The 12,192-nt window shown below is 42.8% G+C and overlaps 1 protein-coding gene across 1 annotated transcript in view; it reads right to left on the reverse strand.

Moving 5' to 3' along the window:
• The window catches only part of LOC122398466 (phosphatase and actin regulator 4), a 267,861-nt gene that overhangs the window by 254,341 nt on the left and 1,328 nt on the right, over positions 1–12,192 (reverse strand). The window lies entirely within an intron of this gene.

Consider the following 12,192-nt stretch of genomic DNA (forward strand, 5'->3'; position numbering starts at 1 on the left):
CCCGACCGATACCCCGTGCGTCACATTGAGGATTTTGCGCAACAACTGAGTGGCAAAAAGGTATTTTCCACAATAGATCTCGTCCGAGCTTATAATCAGATTCCGGTTGCGTCGGAAGACGTCGGAAAAACGGCCATTACAACGCCGTTTGGGCTTTTTGAATTCCCGTACATGTCGTTCGGGTTACGAAATGCCGCGCAAACATTTCAGCGCTTTATCGACGAAATTTTACGCGGTTTCGATTTTTGTTACGCGTATATAGACGACATTTTGGTCGCCTCAGAATCCCAAGCCGATCACCTGCGCCATTTAGAATTATTATTTAAACGATTAAAAGATTATGGCATTGTTGTTAATCCGAATAAATGCACGTTCGGACAGGAAGAAGTTAAATTTCTAGGCTATCGGGTAAATGAAAGCGGCACTCAACCTTTGCCCGGCAAGGTACAAGCCATAAAGTCATTTCCCCTTCCGAAAAACGCGAAGGATTTGAGGCAGTACTTGGGAATGCTTAATTTTTACCGCCGTTTTATCCCAGATGCCGCTCGCTTTCAAGCACCCTTGAACGACCTTTTAGCCGGCAATTTAAAGGGCAAGACCCCGATAGCCTGGACTTCGGAAGCGCGTCAGGCTTTCGAAAATACCAAAAATAGTTTAGCAAACGCAACCCTGCTTTCTCATCCTGCGGTCAACGCTCCATTGTCGGTTACCTGCGATGCTTCTGATTACACCGTAGGAGCTGTTTTACATCAGTGCGTCGGCAACGAACGACAACCATTAGCATTCTTTTCTAAGAAATTAGGATCTGCCGAAAAGAAGTATTCAGCTTACGACCGGGAACTACTTTCTATCTATTTAGCAATAAAACATTTCAAACATATGCTCGAAGGCAGACATTTCACGATTTTTACAGACCATAAACCCATAACTTTCGCTTTCAAACAGAAATTAGATAAATGCTCTCCTCGACAATTCCGATACCTAGATTACATTGCGCAATTCTCTACAGATATTCAACATATTTCCGGTAAAGACAACGTCGTTGCCGATGCACTGTCCAGAGTGGAAACGGTTAACCACTCGATTAATTTCGAAGAATTGGCAAAATCGCAAGCCCAGGATGAGGAGTTGCAGCGGTTGTTGAATAGCGAATCTAGCCTGCAATTACGCAAAGTCTCGTTGCCTGGCACGTCTTCCGAAATTTTTTGCGATATTTCGACTAAGAATGTAAGACCTTATGTCACCCCTCCTTTCCGACGCGCAGTTTTTAATATGTTACATGTATTATCACATCCAGGTATTAACGCGACGATCAAGCTCATAACGCAACGTTATGTTTGGCCGTCGATTAAAAGAGATGTTCGCACGTGGACACGTTGCTGTATACCGTGCCAAAGATCAAAAATTCCCCGTCATGTGACTGCACCATTGGCTACATTTGTTAAACCTTCTGCGCGATTCGAACACATTCATTTAGACATAGTAATTTTACCGGTGTCCGAAGGTTTCAGGTATTGTCTGACCTGTGTAGACAGATATACGCGGTGGCCGGAAGCCTTCCCCATGGTCGATCAGGAGGCCCAAACCGTAGCTCGAACCTTTTATGACGGTTGGGTAGCGCGGTTTGGTGCTCCCGTACGGATTACCACCGATCAGGGTAGGCAGTTCGAATCCAAATTATTTTTTGCGCTGAACAATTTAATTGGATCCACACGCCTTCGCACAACGGCGTATCACCCAGCGGCCAATGGGATGGTAGAGCGTTTTCACCGACAGCTCAAGTCGGCTATAAGGTGCCACGGATCCGACAGGTGGACAGAAATACTTCCGACGGTTCTACTCGGTATTCGTTCCGCCTGGAAAGAAGACCTCGGCGCTACCTCAGCGGAATTAGTTTATGGCGAGCCATTAAGATTACCGGGAGAGTTCTTGTCTTCGCATTCAGCGGAAGGCACAGAAAATGCTTCCGATTTTACTAATAGACTACGCAACCATTTTTCTAAATTGAGTCCCTCTAATGCATCACGCCATTCCGTTAATCGTACATTCGTTTTCAAAGATCTTAGCAGTTCAACACATGTTTTCATCCGAACAGATTCAGCCAAAACTATTTTACAACCCGCTTATGAAGGTCCATACGCCGTAGTGCGCCGAGGCGAAAAAACATTTACAATAAACATTAGAGGTAAGGAAATAAATATATCAATTGAAAGGCTAAAGCCTGCTTATATGCTAGCAGAAAACAGACCGGATCCCGTGAGCATAGAAAATCAGCCGGTCACACAAACAAACGTACCTGACAATGCGCCGGTTATACAGCAACGTGTTACGCGTTCAGGTAGACGCGTACGTTTTCCCGAGCGATTTCAAATTACGCGGTAGTACTTAAGGCTTGCGCATTATTATAATAAGTATCATATACCATTTATTTTTTTCCATCACTTTTATGTACTTTCATGTATTTTTAGGTATTACGTATTATATATTAAACTCCATGTAAATTCCTTTTTTTTTCAACTCTGTTCAAATACTGTAATGTAAATCTTAGTTAGGATAACGTATTTTATATAATAGAGTAAATGGTAGTGGTAATGTAGTCGGTCAATTTTTCGTAATTGTGCCAATTACTGGCAGGGGGGTAGTGTGGCGGCCAAGGCGCCACATACGCCTTAGCCGTTCGAAGCCGCTACAATGTATGGTTGCACACGAGACGATGGTTGCACACGAGACGATGGTTGCACACGAGACGATGGTTGCACACGAGACGACCAGAGCCGCGTGAGCCGAAAAGCCGTTGTCGTCGTCTCTGACCGTCTTTTGTTTTTGAAGGCCTCTTGGTACGGTGGCGATGATCGTACCAGAGAGTCGAGCGTAACCCGCACCACGAGTCACGTCGTTGTACGACAGCAACTATACAATTGTGCGGAACGGAACAGAGCGGAGTCATTATCTTCCCGATCCCACATTATTATCAATACGAATGTTTTAGAGTATTGTTAAAGCGAAGAAAAATTTGATAAACTTCGAAACACAAAGAGTCACCGCGAATCAGAAGTTATCGCAATTTCTACATGCCTCTAGGCTACGACGTTTGCCAAGAAACGTTCAGCGATCTCTGCTGGATATAAATAAATGCCAAAACAAATTCTCGCGGTGGCGGTCACCTAATTCTCTTTACCACTAATTTTCCCTCGACACGTTTTCAACAATAACAAGGCGAGTCGCGTCCTCTTCGAAAGAAAAACATATCCCACATTGACGAGCACTATTCTTATCTAGTCCAGTTACAGTGATTTTCATTTATTAAATGAATAAAATGTACTGTGTCAAATCGATCCAGGAAAACCTGGTCGAACGTGGCGCTCGTTTCATCGACATCGTTTTTCAATTTGCTGGCGGCTTCCTGCGGCCTGGACAAGGTTAGACAACCTTCTCTAAATACCAGACTGCATCATCGTGCTCTGGTTTTCTATCGTCCTCGCGCCGTAGCCAAAGCCGCAAGAACGACCGCAAGGAAATTCTTCGAAGTCAGCTAGGGATGGAATCAAGTTCAATTCACGCTCATGAATTCGAGTCGAGTCGTGTGTTCTTTGACGAAATATTAATGCACGGGAGGATTTGGAATCTAGCCAGTCAAGATTCGAATCTACTTGCAAGGTGCTTGATCCCATCACTAGACGACATCGTCTCAACGACGTTCCTGTCACCCTCGAAATCCGCGAGGTTCCTCGTCGCTTGGCACAAGGATCGCGAACGCGTCGCCGAGGACGAAACCAGGACACCGGGTCTTATGATAATACGTGGCCGGATTTCTTGGCTACGTCTTGGTAAAAGATACAGGAATTTAGCCAGAAACTGAGATTGGTTCGTGTTCTATGAATTGCAACTTACATTCGGACGACAGTCTTATTACTTCTCGAAGTACAAACAAATATATTCGAAATTTTTTTTCATAAAGGTAAAAATTAATTATTACCAGAATTTGGTACGAGTAATAATTAGTCAAGTGTCTCGGCATTTGTACTATAAATTTAGAAAATTTGAACTTAACATATGGAATCCTTATCGGAAGAATTGATGATGAATGATGAATAAGTTAACCATACCCTATCGGACATTCATTAATCACAATTATTGATCACTCGGTAATCATAATCATTAATCACTACCTTCGTTACTCGTTAATCATTGATCATGCTTATTATATCCAACTCTGCTGAGGCTGGGAAAATACTTGCAAGTTCGATGAGCAATACACGATTTCTATGAAACTACACGCTTATTGGACCCATTTAAGAATTTGTATTACTTTTATGTATTCAGTAATTTCTTCCCTGAAGACTAAATAAACTGTGGGAAGTTTCGTGAAAATTTTCGTCGCGTCACGCACCGAATTTTCCTCGTTGGAACCGTCGGTGTACAAAGATGTCACTGTCGAAAATACCGATTCACGCTCGCCAAGTTTCTCTTCATTGTGGCTCTCGGTAACAGATATCGACTATAAAGAACGTTACGAACGCATAACGATCGTGGAATGCGGTACAAGAAGCGCGACATCGTGTTATGTAGCAACCGGTTTGAAATAACTCGTGCAACCCTAGGCCTGTTCTAAAATAAAGAAACCACGAATTCCCTTTGCATGTCAATGAATCAGCGGTTCCCGTGGAAGAACAACGAGATAAATCGCGTCGTTACAAGGAAATATCGAGCGCGTACACAACGCTTAACGAACGGATGTTAATAAAAGGAAGCGCCCATGCGACGAGCTGTGCTTGCAATTAAAGGAAGTGCACCTAATTTCGACGCCTTAAGGGGTTGTCTTTAGTTATAATTTGAATTTAATCATTTTTCTGGACGAAGAATTTCACATGCTCGTAAGCGGCGCCGCGAAATTGCATCGAAGTTGTTATAGCTGGTATTATAAAGATTCTCTGGAGTGCAGCGGAGCTGAATATTGAAAACGTCCATGCATCGATCGCTTCGTGTCTAATTCTCGGCAAACCGGAGTGGTTTGCGTGGCAGCCGAGAACAAACAGAGGGCCGCGAATTTCCATAAGAATGAAGTTTGTAAATGTTCTCTGCGCCCCGCCTCTAACGAATACCCGAGGCGCAAGGAATTGTGCAACTGCGGTTTACTTTCCCAGATTCGATATTCCCTGCGGTTTTCTGGTGTTCGTTCTGTCTTGCGTACGCGAGATAAATTATCCAACCGAGTATCGAATCTCTGTCAGTGGATTTACCGCGCCAATGTCACAGGAAGAAATAATTGCAGCCTGTCCCGGCGATACATTAACTATATAAACGACGGTTATTGACGCGAAAGTATTAAATTCCTGGGCAATGCAAAATATATTTTAAATTCTATTTAGTATTCAAAGAATTCGCGAATAAATTGCACGTCGAGCAGGGAATAAAATAACAGGCACAAAGTATAAATATAGTTTGATGATAACGAGAGAACATAAATTTGAGAAAGGGATAAAAATACGAGCGAACGGGGAAAAGAAAACAACATTTTAATTACCTAAGATATTATAGATTTTACTAAAGATTTATTTAGTTCAGGGTATAAAATAGAAGCATGCAAAGCCTCGAATAAAATTCTATTGTTAGCTATAGCGTAATCGTTCTCCCTGACGAGTAATTCGAACGGAAAGCATTATGCGTGGCATCTCATTGAAAACGCGACGAAACCAGAAAGTTTCGAAGGAAGCGAACAGACCATACCGTCGAGTAAATCGCGTGAAAGGATTAGTTCGCGAATACTTTCTACGATCGTCGCCAACTCCTATTTTACAACAGAGTGGAGATATTTGGGTGTCCCAAAAAACATTGCACATTCGAATACCTTATTTTATTAGAGAATAACGAATTAATAAAATAATGAGACCGGGGTTCTTGGTCGACCCTGCACGGTCATGTAAATAGAATCATATATTTCTATTTAGCGTATGATAAAATCTATTTTAAAAAACACAAATATGTTTAAAGGTTTCTATAGATTTCTCGAGGTTAAAAAAACATACTAGCGCAATATTTTCCGGGACATTCGACGTCGAACAATTATGAACCGAAATATTTTTCCAGCGGTGCATCCGTCGAAGAACCGCGGTAAATCTTCCTTAAGCCGACCTTAACCGCAAATTTCTGCTTCTTTCGTCGTGATTTACGACCATCAAAACGCAGAGGAAAGAGAAAACCGAAGGATACCGCGAAAGAAGGCGACGCGTCCTGGGAAACTGTGGCGGCCGGCGTCCGTTTCACGAAATCAATGATTCGCGTGACGATGCAACTGCAGCTGCATCCGCGGTATAATCGACGAACGAATAAAATGCGGCACTCGACCGTGTTCGAAAATCCCGATCAAAGAAACGCATTTCTCTATAAACGTGCCAAAACCTCGTTTTAACGGACACATCTGCGAATTGCATGCGTTTGACATTCGGTTTGCAAAAAGGAACAGATGTTTCGCACGCCCCAAATAAATAATACGAATTTCTTTCCTCGAGTAACGTTAAAGGTTCTGCTAATGAACGGTTCCGTCATGATATGCAATATCTCTGCGTGCTCTTGAACGTTTTTATGAGACGTCAATCATCCGCAAAAGCAACGTACTCTCAGATGACGAGATAGTCTTTCCGCGGGGTCACCGAATAATTAAACAGCGAATCGAAGAGCTGCTTCCGAATGTCTTTTAAGCGACGCGTTTCATCGACTACCTGTCAATTCTCAATGTGTATAAAATATTCTTAATCGATAAGAATTTTAGAAGCATCGTTCGACGGTAAAATGTTCGCATAAAAATATAAAAATCGTAAAAACTCTCTGTGACGCCCGATACAAAATGGACTCCGATTTACTGCCTTTTTATAGGACGCGTTAAAGAAAAGGGAAGTTTCGCGACAACTTTCTAGACTTGAAAACTCAAAAAAGTTGTCGAGCTAACTTTGGCGAACAGTTATTAAAGCGTTAGCGATAATTAATGTGTATAATAAATAGTTTGGTTCGTCACCAGTCGAGGGGAAGGAAACTAAAACACGATTTCACGGCTGAAGGGACGCGGGTGCATAAGAAAAGCCACGGATCGATGTTCGCGTATCCTCTTAGAGCCATAATTAACAGTCGCGACCCTTGGAAATTTAACTCAGGCTAATAACGATAGTTTCGCGTCGCCGTAGCAACGATTCTTTCCGGCGCGGAGTCGAAGTTACCCGTAGTTCGAAAATTTCAACCGGTCTCACCGCGATGGAAAACAGAGCGTGTAACCGCAACGATGTTACGTACATCCAAGAACCATGAAATTTATTATCGGCGGCTCGTCGAACGTTATTGATGGCGGCGACCAAGTTAGAACAGCTTCCTCTGGGCTCGTACCTGCGACGGTGCTTATCGAACGAAAGCACCGGCGTCAAATCGTGCGTGAAGAATCGTCGCTTTCTAGCGAGTAATTATAGTCGACAGCATTTCACTGTTTTCTCTTTGACATCTTTCTTTCCTACGGAGAGGCCGTGACGCAAACGGAAAGCCGCGGTTAAAAACAGCGAAAAATAGTCGAGGAATACACGGTACATTACGGGGGGGAAAAAAATAATATTTCTTTGGAAATTCCTCTTTCAAACGCGTTGTTCTCGGCTGGTGCTTCTTCGGGTGAAATAGATTTCTTTATAGACGCTAAAATAAAGAATATTCAGGACCGACTGTTCCGGAAATAAAAGCGAAGGCCCAATAGAGGGACACTGGAGTCGTAAAAAGTTAGAGCCGCTCCTTTGTATACTGAAATGTACCTGAACCGGAAGGCTTGGGTTAAAGCGCCCTATCCGATTGGTTATAGCAGCAGTTTGCTCGAAAGTGCGTGTACTCTGTCTTCAATCTGTTGTCGAGATTAGGGTCTTGAATTCTCGAAGAAACTTAGAAAGGTCGAATTTATTATTTCTCTAAAACATCGATCTTGTATCGAAGTGGCAGAAACGAAGACACGATTGACCTGTTTCATAAGCTGACACAATTAAATTAGGATCAATTTCTGACTGACAGAATCTTCCCAAACGTACGAAGGTATTAAATTTTTTACGATGTAAGGAACAATAAAAAGATTTCATTTTCTTTCCGTTATTAACTCCTTCAAGAATCTAAAGAAACTTCGTTCGTCGACAGTTTTATGATACAAGAGAAAAATGGCAGAAAAGAAGTAGCCAATCCAATAAAATTGGGATCCATTTACGGTCAATAGAATTTTATCATTCATTCGTATCGAATTCTGTGCGATTCAAGAGTCGATAAAGAGAGTTAATTTACTCGAAGAATGTTTGTATCGTAAAAGAGAAATGGGGAGGAAGAAGAACAGCAAAGGCAATACCGTAATTTTCGTCGGGAGTTATTGAAATAGTTTTTTCCGACGATATTATGGCACCGGACTATTTAGTTCCGTTCTCGTTGAAGGTAAATACTACAGCAGGGTCCAAAAGGGGGCCATTTTACGGACACGGGATTCATAACGGCCGACCAGAAAACTTCGTTTGCGAAATTAGTTCGCCGACTAGTTATTAAATGCTAGTTCTCGCCGGTCGGAAATTAAATTTGACTAATCATCACCACTCTTTGTGGTCGAATCGCGCGGCTAAGCTGTACCTCTGTTACAACATAAATCTAGGCTCAAAAATGGCACAATGCACATTATGAAAATATTGCCGCGCGAGATTAAGAATGGAGATTGAACCTCGATGCAGATGCACGACGGAACGACGTCGTGGTAATGATTTTCTTGCGAGAAAGGGGGACTTAATATCGTAATTACCTCGCGCGTGGTATGGGACATTCGATTACGCGCGTAATCCTCGAGCCCGACAACTAGTATCAATGATAAACGAGCCCTTGGCGAACGCTATCGGTATTGCTAAAAATATATTCTGAAACGGGGGAGATCGATCGCGCTTTCGAACGAGAAAAGCTATAATTTTACGCTCTCGTGCTAATAACTAACTTTATAGCAGGAACGGAATTAACCGACTCGAGGTCAACGAAGAGCATTTCTTACAGAGACGAGCAAAATTTCTTCATTTTTCTAACGATTTATCGGCTCGATAAAGTTCCTATTTATCGATACGTGATTTCAAGCAGGTGGGTCTTTTGCAAGCAATAGAATTCGACGCCGCTACGAGTCTCGTAACCGTTCGCGTCCGATAATACAGGCGTGTCGGGCGGAAACTTTCTTCGTAGACGTTTCAAAATGATTCCGAACGGATTTCAACCGCTATTACTTTTTTTCCAGAGCGAAGGTGGAACGCAATAAAGCGGTCGTCGGAGCAGAGGAGGCGAAACACGATAAAACCAATCGATTTCCCGCGTCCCGCGAAACTCTCCGACTGCTCCGTGTGTCTGGTTCTACATCCAACCTGTGTTTTTTGGACCCCTACCACGAGAATACTGCCGCCTTGGCGTTTTTCCGCAACTTCTTCAATTCGCTCGGTGTCCAATACGAGTGACACGCGGCTCGACAAAACTTCCACGATCGCGGAAGAAACGAAGAGAATATGAAAAGCCCCAACGCGCTCCGACGAATCCTGCTCCTCGCGCTTCCTCGAGTCTGGCTCAATTTGCTGATAGAACGTAATGAAAGAGCCGGAACTTCTCCGTGGACCGCCTTGTTCGCCGGGCGACCGGAAACGAGAGGCGAGAGACTCGAATCTTCCGCGCGGACGTTGAGCGGAAAAATTCGCGCAGGTGAAAATCGCGAGGACACAATTTCCGATTCCGTGCTCGCTTAAGTGACGGAACTCTTTCTCCAACTAATAACGATCTAAATTCCTAAATAGTATTTTATTTACCTCGTCTTCTTCTAAAAGAAATTTAACAGTTAATAACGACTATATTTGACTATGTTGTAGCAGGTTTATAGCGTAAGTTTTACGATCGTGGAAGTATATTTTTCTTAGGTGGGAATATTCTCGTGTCCTTTACAGGAATCTACCAAAAAGTTTCGAAATCCATGAATTACATCCACAGAAATGCAACCGGAACACGTACTTCGGAAGTTCACTTCAGACTCTTGCATACATCCGTCTACGCAAAAGTCACGTTTCAAAACATCAAAAAAGAAACGCAATGTTGCTGCAGAACTTTTCCGAGTACGGCAGAGAACGCGATAAACTTTCTCGCTTTAAATAGTCGAGACTCTTCACCGAGAATTTCAAAGCTACGGAGTAGAAAGGATGAAGAATTTATATTTTGGTTTCGGAAATTTCATCTTCTTTAAAAATTTGCAAAGGTAGCTTAGCCAAGAAAGCTCGTGGAAGGGTAAATTCAACGTTCTTATCTATCTATCGATTAGGAACGATTGATCTAAGCTCAAAAGCAAAACCTATATTAGAGACATCTATTTTAAGTGCAATCGATGCGTTTACAGTGGCGTGAAATTTTGAATCACTTTCGTTGCAAGGAGGCAGAGAGTCGAAATGTGGATGTATCGTGGAGGGTCTCGCGAGCGTCGCTGACGTCGCGACGCATCATTGTTACGTAACTCTGTGCTCTGTAGCGTGCTCTATGGAAAATCGTTCTCGTTCTCGTCACTCTCGTTTTTCCTTTCGCGGCAATAATACTTCTCACGTCGCGGTCCCGGGGGGATGCCACGCGTCGGATAAAGCAAAAATACGGGGACGCGCACGCTTCGAGGCGTCGCGGCGCCAAGAACGCTTGCGAGAACTTGGGAATGTTTGTCCTTTAAAGTGCCTCTTCCGTGCTTTCCGCGGCGGAGGTAAATATAAAGTGGGCCGGCATTAGTGTTCACCGCTCGCCGCGGAAGTTTGCTTTCGTACGCGAACTTCCAGCTCGGTTCCTATAAAATTCCACCCTGGCCGTGGTTCTCGCCGCCGTAATAGGGATTCGATGTAATCCTTTGAAATGTTTGGGACGTTCCCGCGGGCTCTTTGGGATTTGTCGGGTCGTCGTACCTCGTTCGCCAGTCGCAACAAAGTATCGCGCCTCCCCATTTTATCAGGCAGCGGTAAAAACGACGATTGTCCGGAATGTTTGACAAAACTAAAGATTCTATTATTTGCATCGAGAAAAGAGTGGACATAGTTTTTACGAAACAACCGATAATTTATTTAACACGTTGACCGGAAACTACAAACTTACAACGTGTTGGAAAATAGAAGAATCATAACATATCATGACAACGTGTTAATTTACTGTAACCCAAATAGAGTAACATACAGAGTATATAGCAGAACGTTGGTAAACATTGAAAAGTGGGGATTAATGTGTACGTTTTACTTAACGTGCATTTTATCGAAAGAATAAAACAGAGTGATAATAAAAGAATATTTGTTTAACAGCGCACGAATGATCCTCTGTGGATACGTCAATTTGTAGTTTCGAATTTGGGTAGAAAAGTGATTATAGCTCCAAATCCGTGGCCAGCAATATTTGAGAAAACGAAAAGTTGGAGAAGAGCACGAGGAAAAAGACTGACGTAAAAATGAAAAGTTTTGACAAGTTTCGTAGGGGGAGATTTTATTGAAAAGTTTTATGGATTATTAAAACTCGTCGCCATTCCGATACCGCCTCACTCGTTTTTTTGTCGTCGCAAACTCGCGGACAGTTGTCCCGCAAATTCTGATTCGCGCCGCATTCATAAGGAAAGTTCCCTAAATCTCGGAGATTTCTCGAGACGTTTCGTCTTCTATGTATTTTTGAAGGTTACAGGAAGCATCATCGTCTCCCTTCGATCCAATCGATGACCCAAATGCTCGACGTAGGTCGCAGCCAAGTCGATACAGAAGAGACGTTCTTAGCTCGAATAAAGTGCCACTTCTATCCCCTTATCCGCTGAATGCTTCGACAAACGTTGTAATACATTTTGACACGGAAAACCTATTCAATCCGATGTATTACTATTCGGAATACAGGATTTTCGAGAACCGTGGTAATCGTACGGAGACGATGATCTACGAATTAAGAAACAAAAGCTAATAATGGCTTGTTTGGCGATAATTTTCCAACGCAGAATTATACAGGTGCATTTTGAGCACCCGTACGCGATCAATGCAATCGGATTAATGGATTTGTACGGCAGAGTGGACGGAAATATTTTGCATACTTTTTAACAATCGAACGCAAACTCCGCGTTACAAATGGAATGCAGAAAATGGAATTATTCAGATGGAATACTTTTGTCGTGCAAATTAAAATCAA

This window comes from Colletes gigas, unplaced genomic scaffold, assembly GCF_013123115.1.
Source record: "Colletes gigas isolate AHSC1104 unplaced genomic scaffold, ASM1312311v1 Colletes_gigas_Sc00011, whole genome shotgun sequence".
In the NCBI taxonomy this organism is placed as follows: domain Eukaryota; kingdom Metazoa; phylum Arthropoda; class Insecta; order Hymenoptera; family Colletidae; genus Colletes; species Colletes gigas.